The sequence below is a fragment of the Salvelinus sp. IW2-2015 genome, linkage group LG12 (assembly GCF_002910315.2).
Source record: "Salvelinus sp. IW2-2015 linkage group LG12, ASM291031v2, whole genome shotgun sequence".
Lineage (NCBI taxonomy): Eukaryota > Metazoa > Chordata > Actinopteri > Salmoniformes > Salmonidae > Salvelinus > Salvelinus sp. IW2-2015.
Window position 1 is genome coordinate 498,432 of NC_036852.1, and position 19,665 is coordinate 518,096.

The 19,665-nt window shown below is 40.5% G+C and overlaps 1 protein-coding gene and 1 long non-coding RNA gene across 5 annotated transcripts in view; both read right to left on the minus strand.

Annotated features, from left to right (window-relative positions):
* LOC111970835 (CD48 antigen-like) overlaps positions 1–19,665 on the minus strand; it is a 176,847-nt gene that overhangs the window by 55,612 nt on the left and 101,570 nt on the right. The window lies entirely within an intron of this gene.
* LOC139028455 (uncharacterized) overlaps positions 11,906–19,665 on the minus strand; it is a 33,528-nt gene continuing 25,768 nt past the window's right edge. The window contains exon 3 of the long non-coding RNA XR_011480658.1: positions 11,906–11,922. This is a non-coding gene — a long non-coding RNA (uncharacterized lncRNA). The remainder of the gene's footprint in view (positions 11,923–19,665) is intronic.

The following is a 19,665-nucleotide window of genomic DNA, read 5'->3' on the forward strand; positions in this document are numbered from 1 at the left end:
ACCTAAGTAGACGTGCTTTAAACAGTAGGAAAGAGGGAAGCAGCCTGATCAGTCTCAGCGGAGGGAGAGGGAAACAGCCTGATCAGTCTCAGCGGAGGGAGAGGGAAGCAGCCTGATCACGGTCCACCTTTCAAAGTCCCTCCACTCTCTCTCTCCTCCGCTGTTTAGATGTTAAATGACGAGACAGTCATTGATGAAAATAACCAGTCTTGTTGAAAAAAAAACACTGGTGTTGCAGTAATTACATTTAAACTCTGGTGGTTTATGAAGCCAATGTGGAATGTTGAAGGTCCATGTTCCAGAGAGTCGAAGATTTCAGGTATTGGGTCATAATAGCTTATAGCCAAAACCATTCAAACGCTAGAGACAAATTCAAAAGACAATTAATTCAACATTCCACATTGGCTTCAGAAACTGAAAGAAGCTTCTGTTTAAAACGGAATGTTTTATTCTATCTGTGCTCCTCTACCTTTCCTGGCTGGCAAAATACCACCACAGACCAATGGGTAATCAAGACACATCACAAGGGCTACTGAAATCACTCTATATGAATTTTGCATTCCGTTTTATTTTTGCATTTATTTTTGAATTTTGCATTCCGTTTTTTTTCATCAATTAAAATGATGCAGGCAGGCAATCAATGGCTCAGTGTTCCAAAACTGTTCACCTGTTTCAATGTCAAGCAAGGACAATGTTCCATTTGTTATTTTTGTGTAATGTTATGGTGCACGTGGGGCAAAGCAGCATATAAAATATTTTATCTCCAATTTCCCCCCATGTTAAACATGGCCTTTAAACACTGTTCTGTCATACTGAACGCAGGCAAATGCAATCAAGCAACGTGCCGTGGCATTGACCAACCAATGGTGTGTTAGATAATACCCACATGTTTGCTTGACACCCCTAATTATCAAATTGGAGGAATAAATACAGAAAAAAATAAAATACAAATATCAATGAGTGTGATTAATTATTAAAATAATTAGCTATTTGTGTGCATTAAATCACCCATTCATAAGTGGATTTATTCATGGTTGATCTATTTGTGTGCCTTTATATATATTTTTATTTAATTCTAATATGGCAGGTTTGGTCCTCTATATGGATAATCCATGAGAAACAAAATGTACCTTTTAATGGCMCAGAGTATTGCATCCACCAGAAAGACAGAAGTGTGATCGTCATATTCTTTGAAGTCGCATTGATAATTTGTAAAATCTGTTTAGTGCTGCTATTGCAGTAGCCTAGTCTATATTATGTGGTTAACTTTCTGCGAAAGCTCCCTTTTCGTAGCCTATGAGGTGAAATTCAGCTTGCTACTAGATAACTTCTTCATAATGAAACTGGACTTGAGTGGCTAAGAATGTTGGCTAATGGCTAAAATGTAKATTATTTCAATGCAGTCTAGATTACAGACAACACATATTTCTTAATTGTTACAATGTAGCGCCTAGATTCTCCATCCTTCTCCCAAAGTCCCTGCCAAGTCGTGTATAACTCTTTGGCGCCTCCTTGTGACGGGGTGGCAATAGCATGGCATTGTATATTGCTTTCACCAATCAGGTTTGAAAATAAAATGGACCACTTTCAGAGGTCATAATAATAAAATACAATATAGAACTCAAGTCCTTTATTGAAAAAAGATAAATATCAAACACCTCAAATTAACAAAGTATTGTCTGCATATGCAGGCTGGAATTCAACTGTTGCAGATAAAATATATTTAACACACTGCACTTTCAAGTGCATTTGTTTTTCACAGCAGCATGTCTCAGAAGAATGGAGTTGACACTTGATTTAGGATTTGTCAGTCCTGTGGTGTGATCCATTAAGCAAACCTGGCTGAGAAGTAGCCTAGTGGTTAGAGCGTTGGTCCAGTAACTGAAAGGTTGCTAGATCGAATCCCTGAGCTGACAAGGTACAAATCTGTCATTCTGCCTCTGAACAAGGCAGTTCACCCAGTGTTACTAGGCCGTTGTTGTAAATAATAATTTGTTCTTTACTGACTTGCCTAGTTAAACAAAAGGTCACTTTTTAATTTCTTTAAAAAAATGTAATCTAGTACATGCAACGAGACTAATCTCTAAGTCTAGTGTCAACTAGTCCCTTTCCCCAGCTCAGTATTCACAGATCTGAAGGGTTCAGATAGGGATATGTATGTTGGTGATGGCTGAACCCAGCCCTATATGGACCTTCCTCTGTATTGCTTTCACCAANGTGGTTAACTTTCTGCGAAAGCTCCCTTTTCGTAGCCTATGAGGTGAAATTCAGCTTGCTACTAGATAACTTCTTCATAATGAAACTGGACTGTTGAGTGGCTAAGAATGTTGGCTAATGGCTAAAATGTAKATTATTTCAATGCAGTCTAGATTACAGACAACACATATTTCTTAATTGTTACAATGTAGCGCCTAGATTCTCCATCCTTCTCCCAAAGTCCCTGCCAAGTCGTGTATAACTCTTTGGCGCCTCCTTGTGACGGGGTGGCAATAGCATGGCATTGTATATTGCTTTCACCAATCAGGTTTGAAAATAAAATGGACCACTTTCAGAGGTCATAATAATAAAATACAATATAGAACTCAAGTCCTTTATTGAAAAAAGATAAATATCAAACACCTCAAATTAACAAAGTATTGTCTGCATATGCAGGCTGGAATTCAACTGTTGCAGATCAAATATATTTAACACACTGCACTTTCAAGTGCATTTGTTTTTCACAGCAGCATGTCTCAGAAGAATGGAGTTGACACTTGATTTAGGATTTGTCAGTCCTGTGGTGTGATCCATTAAGCAAACCTGGCTGAGAAGTAGCCTAGTGGTTAGAGKGTTGGTCRAGTAACTGAWAGGTTGCTAGATCYAATCCCTGAGCTGACAAGGTAKAAATCTGTCATTCTGCCTCTGAACAAGGCAGTTAACCCAGTGTTACTAGGCCATCGTTGTAAATAATAATTTGTTCTTTACTGACTTGCCTAGTTAAACAAAAGGTCACTTTTTAATTTCTTTAAAAAAATGTAATCTAGTGCATGCAACGAGACTGATCTCTAAGTCTAGTGTCAACTAGTCCCTTTCCCCAGCTCASTATTCACAGATCTGAAGGGTTCAGATAGGGATATGTATGTTGGTGATGGCTGAACCCAGCCCTATATGGACCTTCCTCTGTATTGCTTTCACCAATCAAGTATGGAAAAATATATATTCTTAAGACAAAGTGCTGAAACAGAATTGGTGCTCAGATGTGTGTACATGGATAACACAAGCATTCAGTCATCAACACATCACCACAAGTACAGGTTGTTACATGTGCCAGGACTCCATTTTAGAACAGTCTTGGTCCAGTCCAAAAATAAATMAATGTGAGCTGGTRTTAATTCATAACATCTTCTGTAACAGAATTACATGAGACATACCAGTAACAGAACTAAAACCTGGGATATACCAGGTTAGTGGTCTTGCCCAACAAATGTTCTGACCAATCTGGTGGTAACTAGTGTTTCCTCTTACTATGGTCTGTAATTGATCCATCACAGATTGATGTTCAGATATATTTGAGAAAAAAGTCCTAAAATTCAGATACACTGCACTTTAACCTCATAGTCATTGTATCATTTCAAATCCAAAGTGCTGGAGTACAGAGCCAAAACAACAAAATATGTTTTCACTGACCCAATTCTTTTGTAGCTCACTGTACTTCAAGTGATTGCATACAAGTTACTATGTGCAATGTTTGCCTGTTGTTTCCCTTCATTTACCATTTATACACTGAACAAAAATATAAACGCAACATGCAAAGTCTTGGTCCCATGTTTCAGGAGCTGAAATAAAATATCCAAGAAATGTTCCATACTCAGAAAAACCTTATTTCGGACAAGTTTTGTGCACATCTGTTAGTGAACATTTCTCCTTTGCCAAGATAATTCTTCCACATTACAGGTGTGGCATATCAAGAAGCTGATCAAACAGCATGATCATTACACAGGTGCACCTTGTGCTTGGGACAATAAAAAACCCATTTGTCATGTCCTCAGTTACCCCACCAGCTAGAAGGAAGCAATAGAGGAATGAACTCAGACAAAACATTACTAATGACTAGGGCCAGGAGTTTTTCCTGGTCAGGTCACATGGTCTAGAAAAACTCTTGGTCTTATGTTATAAATGCAACAACAGGTGTTCTTCCATTCCTTTAAGGATACCAACAACAATCTGACTTGTTCATTGTTTGTCTTTTATTGCATTCAAATGAAAAAAAACACATGTTGATCATCAAAAACATAATAACAATGTGACCACTTCCTAATGCTTCGTAATAAATGTTGTGGTTGGGGTCTTTCTTCAGACTCATACTTACCATCCTAAAACACTCAATTCTTTACTGGCGGTCGATATACTTCAACGGAGTGGCATCTGGCAAAAAAACACACAACAGAAGAGTTGGGACTTAATCATACACACACACATTCAGGTAAGCATGCAAGCTTTCACACATCCCTGGTCTCCCTTCACACCCTCATAANCACACATCCCTGGTCTCCCTTCACACCCTCATAAGATACAACAATCAAACAGTACAGGGATTTTCTAGTTTGTCTATTCTGGACCACACACTTGCTCTAACAATCCTCAAGGTAAACAACAACATAGTAGATGGCAGAATTCCAGGTGAATGCCACTGTCTTATGTCAGGCTTTGACTCATGTGGCGGATGAATCAGAATTAGTTGGGTAACATAGATAATTAAGATGTCTTATCTGCGTAATATGCTTATGGGATATACTTGTTATTAGAATGTATCCCTTTGAACTCTGGTGTTGGAAGTTGCACTTCTTCCCTCAGCTGGGGCTCAGTCACTTGGAGCCCAGAGAGGGGAGAGGTCAGGCTTGTCTTTCACATGTCCTTGGTGCTATGCAGAATATCAGAAAGGGAAGAGGACAGGATGGAACATTGTCCTCATATGTGAATGTGTCTTTACCTATTCTTAAACCATGTGAAGGGATGGCGTGATTAATGGGGAACCAATTACTTGTCTACACAATGTCTGTGGGGCGCAAGTCCTCCTCCCTTATTGGCATTGGGGGGGCAGGTGTATGACAGTGTCTGGAACCATTGTATGTCCTCTCTGATGTTYCACTTATCCTGGGATAGTGTATGACCTAGAGGCTCACTCCCCTCAGTGAGGTTGTCCAGGAGTGGGGTCAAGAAGGGGTTTTACTTGAGATGGGAGTATCTAGAGTTTACAATTGAGTTATGCCATTGGATGAGTTGGTGTTTTTGTGCTATGAAGTACCAGGAACGAGATTAGAACCTCGTCTTWGGGACCAAACTGAACGATAATTTATAGCGAATGCTATCTTGCTACGGGATACTCCTTTCCCATTTATAAAGTCTCACTTTGTGAACTGTTCCTAARATCTGTGGTTTGTTATGTCGACTAGGGGGGTGGATCGTTGCTATAAAAGATCTCAGTAGCTATTGTGTTGTCACTCTCAACGGATCATTAGAAAATGGTGAATCGTTGAAAGTCATTGCTATTGCAAAGCTCTTATTATTAAAGCTGTAGTTTAAGTATAACTGTGACTCGTGTGATAAGTTTGTCTCTCCTCATTTGATAAGACAGAAATTAACCACCACATTTGGCGCCCGGGATGGGATGTGAATCTTCACTTGGTGACTGCTCCTGACGACCTGGGTAAATCGTGCACAAGGGATCACTCAAACTTGGGATCTCAGGGAGACCACACTTCGGGAACGGAGCAGATGGACCAACCTAAGATCTGAGAGGCAGCGAGCTGAGTGGATACCACATCCCGAACATAGTTTAAAAAAAAGAAAATAAAGAGGTGAGAAAACCACACTTGAAGTTGAGTTTTTTAACAAAAGCCTCTGTTACGTGGGCTCTGAGTGTGTATTCCTGTATTCCTGTGTGTATTGTGTGTATTCCTCCCTCTCAGTAATCTGAGAGGTTGTGGACTCAAAGATACTCTGCCACTGGTCGGTTGCGGGCGACCTAGAGCCGTCCTGACACTGAATTGATCACAGTGGGGATTGGTGCGGTCTGTAGGGGCGAGAAGCCAGGGTGACTGTGCGTTCTGTGTGAAACACGGTACTTGGTGAAGCCCTATTGGAAGAAGGACTTCGTTCTGAAAGTGTCTAAGTGACCCTCAGAAGTGGTGAAATCCAATTATTTAAATGTGTTAGCCAGGTATGCCCTGGGTTACTCGTGTGGGTGTTTTGTTTTGGGACCACTAGGTAATATTTTGATTGAAGCGTTTCCCTGTACATATAGACAGGGTTTGAAATCCTGTGTAGGTAATCTTGTAGGAGCGTTCTATGTGGGCGCGGTAGGTTGACTCTGTGTGGGTAACCTTTCAAGTATGTTCTGATGTTCTGTGTGGACATCAGCATCTGACCATCCTGTTTAGGTGATCATTAAAGTTCTGTGTGAGTACCTAAGGAATTTCTGTTATAACTGTTTTTCTCTGTGTGTGTGTGTGTGTGTGTGTGTGTGAGAGTGAGCTTTTGTGTGTGTGTGTGTGTGTGATTAAGGAGCCATGGGTGCGCGCGGGAGCAAAGAACCAGGCATTCTGGACCCTCCTACTGGAGCCTTGAAGGTTATGGTAGATAAATGGGGTAGGGATATTCTGGAACAGGTACTACTATGGCATAGAGAGGGTGGTTTTCCTTTGACAGCGACACTAAGTGTGACGCTGTTAGACGAGATAAGACAGAAATTGGTAGAGAAGGAAGGTAAACTAGGGAAAAAGGATAAAATGGACTGAGTGAAATTCAGTTAATGGGAAAGGGAAGCTGACAAACGAAAGAAGAGACAGGACCCATTTTGTGGAAAACCCTGTCAGAATATGGTAGTTCAGACTGAGGAAGGAGAAAAGAAGGGGAAAGATGAAACAGTGAGAGGGAATAGGAAGGATGATGATGACAGAGACTGTCCCCCTCCCTACTGTACTCCTCAAACTCTCTACCCAGTGTTGCCGGACCTCCCTCCTCCTCAGCCGCCTCCTGCTGATCCGCTGGATGCAAGACCACTACAGCCTGCAGCCCCACCCCCTGTCTCTCCCAACATTGATTGATCGTCTGGCACGGAGCCTGGCTGAAGTCCTGAAAGGGTCTGGAGTGACCCCGGCCAGTCCCACTGGAGGCGCGGTGGGGGGAGCACGCCAGAAGGGTAAGAAGATCAACAATCCTTTTCTCAAGGCTCCTCCACTCAGCTCCAGTGAGGAAAGTGAGGACGGAGGGGCACTCAAGCTGACTCCCCCGCTGAAGGACCATCTACGGGTCAGGACAGAGAGGCGTGTCTCTACCCCCTCCCCATATGACCCAGCATCAGACATGTATCGACAATACCCTCTGATGGCCTGTCCCAACCCTCAGCCTTGACCTGATGATGCTAATGCTGCTGCCGCCGCAGCATGGAACCCCATTGTGTATGTCCAGAGGACATGGAGACATGATGAAATCAAAGACATTGTAGAAGACCTACCAGACCCAAGTAAGGACGCTGTGAAATATTCAGCAGAGATGAGGGTATTGGTGGGTCAGTACAAACCATCTGCTGCTGAGATGTACAGGGACAGTTTGATTGCAACTACCTGTGGGCTGAGAATGGTAACGGCGCTGCTGGCCAGGATTGTAGAGATGTATCCAACTAAGACTGACTGGACTGCCTTTAGAGAATGCACTATGAAGAAAGAGGAGGGCCTGGAGGATTTCAGAAAGAGACTTGAGACCTGTTTCAGGCTACACAGTGGTATCAGACCAAACAAACATGCATATGGGGATCTGCTGGAAGACGCCCTGGTGAGGGGTCTGACACCGGGACTGGAGAAAGCTGTGAGGATTACCTGCATCAGTTGGGAGACTGAGTCACTAGGTAGAACACTGAGGGATAAATGCATTAATGGTTAATTGTCATCAACAAAAGATTTACGAGGGGGATTTGATTGTTCACATTGGTGCAGTAGAATCATCTTAAAACCTAGATCCCGTGTACCAGAACCTATTCAAGTCCAACCCCGGCGAACCCCATTCAGGACCTGCCATTGTCACAACCCAAGCAATATTTCCATACCACAATTTAATGAATCCTATCTGGGAATGTCAACATGTGTCAATTATAGTGTTTTCCCAATAGGATGTAGCTGGAAGAAGGGAACATGCAGCTCTGGATACCCCATTAGACTGAGGGTGGGGCACACCATTATTAATGCGGAAACTGACTATCGTACTCATCAATTTGGCTCAGCAACATTTACTGATCATTATTGGATCTGTGGTGATAAAGCCTATCTCTACGTACCCACAAATTGGACAGGGTGCTCTATTTTTGGTAAACTAAACATCTCCCTTGTGGTAATGCATAAAACGAATTCCTCCATTCCAAGCAGGTTAAGACGAATTAAGAGGGGCATCTCGCAATACAATTATGTCCCCAGTGACTCGCGACGATCCTCTAAATTGGAAAAGTTCTGGCGCGGTTTAATCCCGTGGTATGGGGCATCGGAGAATGTGTAACAGTATAACTTTACGTCGTCCCCTCGCCCCGACACGGGCGCGAACCAGGGACCCTCTGCACACATCGACAACTGACACCCACGAAGCGTCGTTACCCATCGCTCCACAAAAGCCGCGGCCCTTGCAGAGCAAGGGGAAATCCTACTTAAGTCTCAGAGCAAGTGACGTAACTGATTGAAATGCTAGTAGCGCATACCCGCTAACTAGCTAGCCATTTCACATCCGTTACAAATGCACATGAGTTGGATAGGCTAGGATATCATTTGGAATCTCTGGTAAATTTGACCACTTCAGGGGTTTCTATTATAAGAATAGAGTTGCAAGCCACTCGACTCATGGCAACACAAAATAGGGTGGCACTTGACATGAAGGAGGGGTGTGTCAAATTATAGGAGATCACTGCTGTACATTCATACCCCAGGGAGATGAAAATTTGACTATTGTAGTGGAACATTTGAAAGAGCTTAGTGGTGTTCTTGAAAGGGAACACCAGCCTGACATCGACTGGAATCCGTTAGGGTGGGTTCAGTCAGTGTTTGGTGCTTGGGGAGCGACTATTTTCCACTGGCACATCTATGGTCTAATATTACTGATTGCTCTGTTGCTAATTATCATTTGTGTGAAGAAACTGTTTAATAAAGTGGTTTATGTTCTAACTATGCCCTTGCTTGCAAATGAAGTAGGTGTAGATGAAGAATCTGAGATTGATGGACGACAATCAGGTGAACAGGGTGAAATATTCTCACTGGACAGTGTAGATTGAGAGGGTTCACAGTATATGAATGATTTCCCTGACCTATTCCCTATTCCTGACTACATCTGATGGTGGGAAACCCAATTCTGTGCATGAGGACTCAGAGGGATGACTGTCCTATATGTTGTGATGAGGCCTGTGTTTAGACACTGGTTCTCATGTAATTTAGGGAGCATGTCTATGTTCTGTTTTTTTTTTGTATTTTCCTCAACAATGTATTATTCTGTATGATTAAACATGTGCAAGTCTGTCTTGTGGTATAAAGGTTGTAAACTCAGTTTCTGAAGGGAGAAAGCTTACATGGAAATACGGTACTCGACATTGAAGGGATTTGATTCTCTATTTTCTTAAAATTTTGATAATGTATTTCTTTTTAATTTTTATAGTTCATATACTCTGCAACTACTGTTAGTAAGGTACCATGTTACTGTTCTGATTCTCCAGAAGGGACGGAGTCCCTTGAGAGGGGAATGTGGCGGATGAATCAGAACTAGTTGGGTAACATAGATAATTAACATGTCTTATCCGCATAATATGCTTATGTGATATACTTGTTATTAGAATGTATCCCTTTGGACTCTGGTGTTGGAAGTTGCACTTCTTCCCTCAGCTGGGGCTCAGTCACTTGGGGCCCAGAGAGGGGAGAGGTCAGGCTTGTCTTTCACATGTCCTTGGTGCTATGCAGAATATCAGAAAGGGAAGAGGACAGGATGGAACATTGTCTTCATATGTGAATGTGTCTTTACCTATTCTTACACCATGTGAAGGGATGGCGTGATTAATGGGGAACCAATTACTTGTCTACACAATGTCTGTGCGCAAGTCACTCCCTCCTTTGGCATTGGGGGGAGGTGTATGACAGTGTCTGGAACCATTGTATGTCCTCTCTGATGTTGCACTTATCCTGGGATAGTGTATGACCTAGAGGCTCACTCCCCTCAGTGAGCTTGTCCAGGAGTGGGGTCTAGAAGGGGTTTTACTTGAGATGGGAGTATCTAGAGTTGACAATTGAGTTATGCCATTGGATGAGTTGGTGTTTTTGTGCTATGAAGTACCAGGAACGAGATTAGAACTTCGTCTTAAGGACCAAACTGAACGATAATTTATAGCGAATGCTATCTGGCTACGGGATACTCCTTTCCCATTTATAAAGTCTCACTTTGTGAACTGTTCCTAATATCTGTGGTTTGTTATGGCGACTAGGGGGGTGGATCGTTGCTATAAAAGATCTCAGTAGCCATTGTGTTGTCACTCTCAACGGATCAGTAGAAAATGGTGGATCGTTGAAAGTCATTGCTATTGCAAAGCTCTTATTATTAAAGCTGTAGTTTAAGTATAACTCTGACTCGTGTGATAAGTTTGTCTCTCCTCATTTGATAAGACWGAAATTAACCACCACACTCATCTTAGGACTGTTGGATCCACTGGCTTCAGTTGCTAATCAGATAATTTCTAGTAACCCTCTAAATCACGTGACAAAATCATTCCACGGAGGGCCGAGTGTCTGCAGGTTATCGCTCCTCCCTTGTAKTTGATTGKTGAATTAAGGTCACTAATTTGTAAATAACTCCTTTCACCTGGTTGTCTAAGTCTTAATTGAAAGGAAAAAACAAAAACCTGCAGACACTGTGGGAAAAATTACYTATTTACCTGCTTTGRTGATTATATCTGTATAAATATTGATAGTTGACAATTATYTGCTTGGCAGTGGTGAGAGATCTCTTACTATTGCCGGAGGATTTCATAACTACCAATGCTGTGCTTTTCATAAGGATGGCTCCCTCTAGCTCCCTGCTGCTGGTCTGTGCGTCTGGTCAAGGGCATGGTGCGACTCGAGAGAGAGAGAGAGAGAGAGAGAGAGATTGAGTCACTGAACCTGTTATTATTTCTAATCATACTTGCTTCCGAGAACTAAACCAGGGAAGGGTGGAACCAGCCATGACTAAGCATTTTTAGGTCTACTATATAAGACCTCTGCATTTTTTGTATTGTTTGGCTCTCAATGATTACCTACTTATGGGTGGTCGTTGACCAGCTCCATTATTGCAATAATTAATTGACATTAAAGTATGATTACTTGAAGAAATTGAAAGTCTCTTCTCCCTTACTTGATTAGAATTTCCACAACACTACTAAGCACTTCATGGAATGAGTTTGACAARCCTGTTCTAGATTAACCCTCTATACTTATAGTGCACAGCATTATGTTACAGGAATCAAATCCTCAAGGACAAATATGGTTTGAGGGTACTGTAAATGCCAGAACACTCTGTTACCGGGTAAACTATCCGCTTAAGTGTCATACACACCTCRATTGAAAGCATAAGCTTCCCATAAGAAGCGGTGGATCTGTTCTATGTGTGCTATTTCTATGCTTCCCTTTTCAACTTTTTACACCAGCTTCAAACAGCTGAAATTACAATATTTTTGGTCATGTAAAATATATTTCACAGCGGTTTAGATGGTACACGAATGACTACTTATTTTTCACATAAACTGAAATTAAATTAACAATTAGAATTTTATAAACCAGGAAATGGAGGAGTGATTTCTGTATAGTCCATKTTTAAAGATGTTTTTTTCTGCTTTATACAGCCTTAAATGACCTGGATGACTTGCCTGGGTCTGGCTGGACTCCATCACTGCCTTTAGTTGAGAAGAAGAGAAGAGAAAGTTGAGCTTAGCATTCTCATACACAGATATATTACGTATTACATATGAGTATTTGTTGTGTTCACTTCTGGATGACAATGAAAAGGAATTCCAGGTGAATGCCACTGTCTTACCATCAGGCTTTGAATCATCTTTGGGACCGTCACTGCAAATTTTCCTTGCAGATTGCAACTGCATCAATCACATTTTATATATGCTAACCCACACACTGCTCACTTTAAACTCACATTAGTAATCACCTTCTCATACTGTATGTAGATGTCACTAAAACATGTTCTTCAAATAAATGCACCACTAATGAATTATGAAGAAAACACGTTTATGGCAACATCTCCACATATCGCCATTGTCAAAATGTCCCCATAGAAGTACCATGTATTAGGTGTGTTAAGTGTTACTACCTGTGTGTCACGATCGTTCTTGCGGAGAGAGAGGGACCAAGGCGCAGCGTGTTGAGAAATACATCTTCCTTTTATTTTGATAGAAGAGAAACGAAACACTCTTACAACAAAACTAACACAACAAACAACCGTGAAGCATAAACGAAAGTGCACACAAGCTACTAACGTAACAACATAGACAATTACCCCGACAGCCCAATGGTCTATGGCAGCCTTTAAATATGGTCCCAATCAGAGACAATGAAATGACAAGCTGTCTCTGATTGAAGAACCATTCAGGCAACCATAGACATACCTAGAAAACCTTACACTACACACAAACCATACCCTCTAAACAAATCCCCCTAGACACTACACACCACCCAAGACAAGACAAAAAACACAAACATACCCATGTCACACCCTGACCTAAATAAAATAATAAAGAACATAAAGAAGAACTAAGGCCAGGGCGGACACTGTGTTTTAGTGGCAGTGTTCTTTTTTGTCACATTTTCAGATGTAGTTTTTTAGTCTTTATGACTAAAATACCTTAATCTTAGTCCCTAAGTAATTTCATCTCTAGTTTTAGTTATTATCAGTCGAACTCTGGACGATTCTAGTCTACGTTTTAGTCAGCACGTTTTAGTAATTGTGACTTTCTTTTTGTTTTTATTAAAAAGTTCATACCAACCTCTCACTCCTTAGTCCCATTTATGCTCACGCAATATTCAGTGCCTTATTTTCTATAAAATATTAATATTTAGCGCTACACCTGGCAAGCCTTTGTGGGAGAGCCACGGGTTCAGCTCAATCAGATCGCGCAACATGAAGATGTCAATTCTGGCCAAATCGAGACCGGATTGTATGACATATTCTGCATCATGCTTAGATTGGACAACACAGATCACCGTCAAAAGTGTGAGGACCACCATTTGCGAAGCAGATTTTTTTTCTTCATAAAATAGCCTTTGTACAAATTTCTTATAATAAGAGTTAATGCTCCTTATCTTCTCCCCTACGGTCCTCAACATTGGTTTACAGCAAAAAGAGTAGAAGAGGTTCCTTGAARTTAGGATGTATTTTCCCTTTAAGTTTCATAAGGTTATGATGAGATTACTGCTGTGCACTCGCACTCTCTCCCTCTCACACACACATCTATTTATTTKTTTTTTCTTCAAGCTTTTCTTAATMTTTTGTGGTATCTATACTTTACTATTTATATTTGACAACTTTTACGTTTACTCCCCTACWRRCCTAAAGAAAAGATTATACTTTTTACTCTACATTTTCCCTAAAACCCAAAATGACTCATTACATTTCGAATGCTCAGGTAGCACAACAATATGGTCCAAGTCATGCACCTATCAATATAARYCATTGTCATCCCTACTGCCTCTGATCTGGCAGACTCACTAAACACAAATACTGCATTTGTAAATGATYCCTGAGTATTGGAGTGTGCCCGTCTGTCCATAAAAAATAAACAAGAATACTGTGCCCTCTGGTWMGCTTTATATAAGGAATTTGATGTATAAAATTATCTTTTACTTGGTACTTTTACTCAAGTATGACAAGTGAGCACTTTTTCCACCACTGTACTTAAGTACATTTATAGCCAGATACTTTTAGACTTTTACTCAAGTACTATTTTACTGAGTGACTTTCACTTTTACTTGAATCACCTTAATAGAAAATATCTTTACTTTTATGACAATTTAGTATTTTTTCCACCAATGCACACACCTACACACACACAAACATTAGTGAGTAAATGTCCCTAATTTTATTAGAATAGGTTTCTGGATATCTGTGATGGGACAAAAACAACACTACTGTGTTGTGCTATGAAGAAGCATGTGTGCAGTGCTTGGAAGTATGTGTTTATAGTGCAGTACATGAATAATGTTTTGTTTGTATTACTTTGGGGACCCTGTTAGCAGGTTGAATATGGATCAGAGTCAAGTTAAGGTAAAACTTACCACAAAACTTTCTCAAAAAGTCAWTCCAGGTGTCTTGGGGATATCCTGAAATGAATAAGAGACACACAAAAGTAAGACATTATGAAGACTGTCATTCAAAAAATGTTCACATTGTGTAACATTTTGGGGAAGCAGTGAGTATGAAGGGTTGTACCAGGAAGAGCCAGAGAATCATCCTACCTTWTKTTTTCTTKCACACCAACCAAACTGGGGAGTAAAAATACAAATATTTTACAACTTCTTAATGTACAGGTCTGCCTTAATATTCTATAGCTACTTAGTATGCCTTTACCCACAATTACATGCTTAAGCTGCAATAGCAAGCCATCTTTTCTGAGAGCACCAATAAACAACCTGCATACAGTACCTGCACATCTGAACAGTATTGTAAATACAGGTAGAACAGAGGGTACAGCTCACTGTTGTTGCTGCTGTTATGTCAATCTGTGCTTCACAACTATGTACATGTGCAGTGCTCTGTTACTATAGACGTGCTGTTCTTACCTGTTATGACGGCAACAAGCGCTAATATGGTAACGACAACGCCAACAACAACCTCATCGCCACCAACTTCAGAAGTCTCTGTAATGAAACACATTTTGTATTTGATATGTTTTTTAAATAGGTCAGGATTCAACATAGTGCAGCATTCAAAAATGTCCTACAACACTAGCAGTGTTACTGACATATCAATACATAAGACTGTAACACACTTATGAGTGTTCACTCCCTGAAACCAACCACTCTCCCAACTGGCTCAATGACTTCCCCACTAACAGGTTTTCAGCTTGCAGAAGACTTGTAAACTGTTTTGATTTGCCATGTCGCTCTGAGAGAATTCAACTGTTGTCTAAGACCTCCCACCGCCCCTCTCCCATTTCCAGCTGTAGGTGACGTTCAGCATCAGTGGTGTCGACTCTTACAGGTCAGAGTGCAGGAGGTTTTGTCTGGGTTACAGAGGAAGTGATTGTGTTTGGGACTGCCTCTTAAATAGAGGAAAGAAACAGGAATAATTTGGGAAAAAGCTTGGTGAGGCACTACAATACATAACCTGTTTTCTACACAACCACACACAACACACAACATACACACAGATATATATGCATACGCACAGCAGACTTATTCACACACACACACACACACACACACACACACACACAACACACACCACTTCACTGCATAACAGACACACAAGTACAGCATTGTATATGTCTTGTCAAGCAGTTTGCTGTTGACTCCGCAGAATAAAAACTCCACTGTCTGTTTTCATCAATCCACTGATTCTCAAGCTCTCCAGTAGTCTGGTCAGGTTGTTGTACGGTCTTTGAAAGCAACCATAGATGTCAGAACAAAATTGTCCCACTCTGCCACCTTGTCTTCCCATTCTTCCAAAGATGCCTGGATGGAGTCAGGCACTGTGGACTTGTCGGTTTCAACATCCCCTTTGTCAGGCAAAGACTCCCACATCAAAACTCAAAAGAACAGACAACGACTCTTCTGTTTCACCCACTCATTCCACCCCTGTCTGCGTCGCACAACGACGAGAACTTCACCACACCATACCACTCAGATACTTCGCCCTCATTCACTTTCCATTTCTCCTCCTGTCTTCCTCAAGCTACTCTGCTTACACTTTCTAACCATTCTTCTTTAACAAACCATCTCCCTTTTTCCCGCCATTTTTAACCGACTCTAGCTACCCTCTCTCTAAGACTTCTCTGCCTCTCCTTTTCCCTCCATTCCTTCTCCGCTATCTAAGTATAAAATCTCCTTATGATAATACTAGCACTCCTCCTGACATACATCTTGTTCTTGCCTTGTCAAGGACGCATTTAACGGCTGTCACAATCTCCGTACAATCAGCACCAACCCCTAGGGATGTAGCACTCAACAGTGATCCCACTTCGACTCATGGGAACCCCCCTCTCTGCCTCCTGAACGACGTCATTATGCTGTTAAAGAGACAGCGCACCCTTTTAGTAAAACTTAAAATTTTGAGTCCTAAGTCAATGATACTGTAATGGCATTCAATAAAGAACACAAAAATACAAAAAAAAAATAAATTCTCAGGTTTTGCCATTCAGTTTCTGTTACTCACGCGATATTTTTAACAAGTTTTGGGAAACTTTGGAGTGTTTTCTATCCAAATCTACCATTATGTGCATATCCTAGCTTCTGGGCCCGGAGTAGCAGGCAGTTTACTTTGGGCAGCTTCATCCAGGAGTGAAAATAGTGCCCCCTACCCTAATAAGTTTTAATGCCAATGCTGTTTTCTATGCCTTGATTGTCTTAATACCTTGGGATACTGGTGCACTGTAATCAAGAAAGGCCGCTTTTTTCGTGTAGGTAACAGTACACAGTTTTCTTCATAACGCATTTCATATTTTGTGGAGCCTAAATTACACAATTCTCTTCATAAAGCATTTAGTACATGTTAAACAAGTTCATGTAAAATAATGAATTATGTTAGCTTACACTTATGGCACTTCCAAGGCCTTTCTTTCCATGATGATTATTACGGTCATGTCAATCATGTGATATACTTAGGCTACTGTAACGCGTTCAACCAMTTAGCAAGTCAGAAATGTCAGTTTCCTAGTACCGACTAGCACTTGAATGCTGTATTATGCTAGCTTCATATTCTCGTGGGAAATGGGAAAATTGGAAGTTGTAACTCCGACATGATTGTGTTCAAGTTCTTTTGAAGTCGGAACAATTCTTAAACCATTAAGATTGGCAACATCATTTTCTAATTACATTTAAGTAATTTAGCAGACGCTCTTATCCAGAGCGACTTACAAATTGGAAAGTTCATACATATTCATCCTGGTCCCCCAGTGGGGAATGAACCCCAACGCCATGCTCTACCAACTGAGCCACACGGGACCCCACTTATAATTCCTATTTGGTGGGTCATTCAAGTGAAACTTCCCAGTAGGAACTAGGAATTTCGGAGAACTCCGATAGCACTTGAACGAGGCATTTGTATGTGTGATAGACAACAGTAGGGTCTGGGTCGCGGAGTGTCCAGACGTCATACCCATCCACGACCATCGTGGAGMGGGTGTCAGTAGCCTACTATGTGTCCGTGCAGTCAACTAGTATAATTATTGTTTGTGAAGTAAGTATGGTGATTATTATTAAGGTTCTGGTCGTGTGAGATACCAACAATATAACTATAGAATTAAGAAATTAAAATAAATAAAGTAACAATGAAATAAATTCAAAAAATAAAATATAACATTAACAAATGTTTGGTTGCTTTAAGACTAATAAGTCATGTCTACACGATAACGTTTTTCAAGGAGCAGTTCCATTGTTTAGCCTACATCCAATGTTTAGCCTACATACATAGCCTACATCTGTCTTCAGATTTATATTATAGGTGATTTTTCCATTAAATACATTTATTCCAATCTACCACTCCACTCTTTCGTAGTATGAATGTCCTCATTTAACCAATGCTATTTAATACATTTATTTGCTGCAGACAAGAGGATATTCAACAGGTAGACATTTTGAAACCGTTCAGCGATTACTCCGTGTAATGGCACTCTTTAGGTTCTTTGCCAGGGAACATTTAAATACAATATCAATGGCAAACACTATTTTCTATGCTTGATTTCACTTAATATTTTTGGGTGTTGTTGTGCTCATTGCAGTCAGAAAACATATGTTGGCCGACCAAAACCAATGCAGGTGATGTTGCTTTCTCTAAGCTGATATAGGGAATTGACTAGTCTTGATAGCTGAGTCATATGTTGTTAGTCACACAAGAACTCATATGTCAGGCAAAAACTGAGAAAAACCAGGAAGTGGGAAATCTGAGGTTGGTCGATTTTCAACTCAGCCTCTATTGAAGATACAGTGGGATATTGGTATGTTGCACTTCCTAAGGCTTCCACTAGATGTCAACCGTCTTTAGAAACTTGTTTGAGGCTTCTACTGTAAAGGGGGGCTGAATGAGAGGGGATTGAGTCAGAGGTCTGGCAGAGTGCCAGGAGCAGGTCACGCACATTCAGATGAGAGGTAGCTCCCGTTCCATTGGCTTTTTCTGAAGACAAAGGAATTCTCCAGTTGGAACATTATTGAAGATTTATGTTAAAAACATCCTAAAGATTGATTCTATACATCGTTTGACATTTTTCTACGGATGGTAACGGACTTTTTGACATTTAGTCTGCAACTAGTGAACGCGCTTCGTGAGGTTTGATTTGTTTTCCAAACGTGCTAACAAAAGTAGCTATTTGGACATAATTATGGACATTATCAACAAATCAAACATTTATTGTGGAACTGGGATTCCTGGGAGTGCATTCAGATGAAGAGCATCAAAGGTAAGTGAATATTTAATGTTATTTCTGACTTCTGTTGACTGCACAATATGGCGGATATCTTTTGTCTTGATTGGGCTCTGAGCGCCGACCTCAGATTATTGCATGGTTTGCTTTTCCGTAAAGCTTTTTTGAAATCTGACACAGCAGTTTTATTAAGGAGAAGTGATCTAAAATTCCATGTATAACACTTGTATCTTTGATCACATTTATTATGAGTATTTCTGGAAATTGATGTGCTCTCTACAAAATCACCGGATGTTTTGGAACTACTGAACATAACGCGCCAATGTATACTGAGATTTTTTAATATAAATATGAACTTTACCGACAAAAAATACATGTATTGTGTGACATGAAGTCCTATGAGTGTCATCTGATGAGATCATCAAAGGTTAGTGATTAATTTATCTCTATTTCTGCTTTTTGGACTCCTGTCTTTGGCTGGAAAAATGGCTGTGTTTTTCTGTGATTTGGCGTGACCTAACATAATCGTTTGTGGTGCTTTCGCTGTAAAGCCTTTTTGAAATCGGACACTGTGGTGGGATTAACAACAAGATTACCTTTAAAATGGTATAATATACAGTGGGGAGAACAAGTATTTGACACACTGCCATTTTGCGGTTTTCCTACTTACAAAGCATGAGAGGTCTGTAATTTTTATCATAGTACACTTCAACTGTGAGAGACGGAATCTAAAACAAAATCCAGAAAATCACATTGTATGATTTTTAAGTAATTATTTGCATTAATGAATATAAGTGTCTTATATCGGCTGAAAGCTGACATTCTTGTTAACTAACTGCACTGTCCGATTTACACTGTTCACTTGCAGAGAAAGGAATCGAAAATCTCCCCCTAAATTTTGTTTCAACAAGTAAAGATACATTTGTATTTACTCTCTCAGACACCCTAAAATGTAATCAAACTATAATATATCTTTTGTAAAGAGTATGTTCAATAGGAAACCGATTTTAGCAGATTTCATGGCACACGATGACACAGATTTCAAGAAC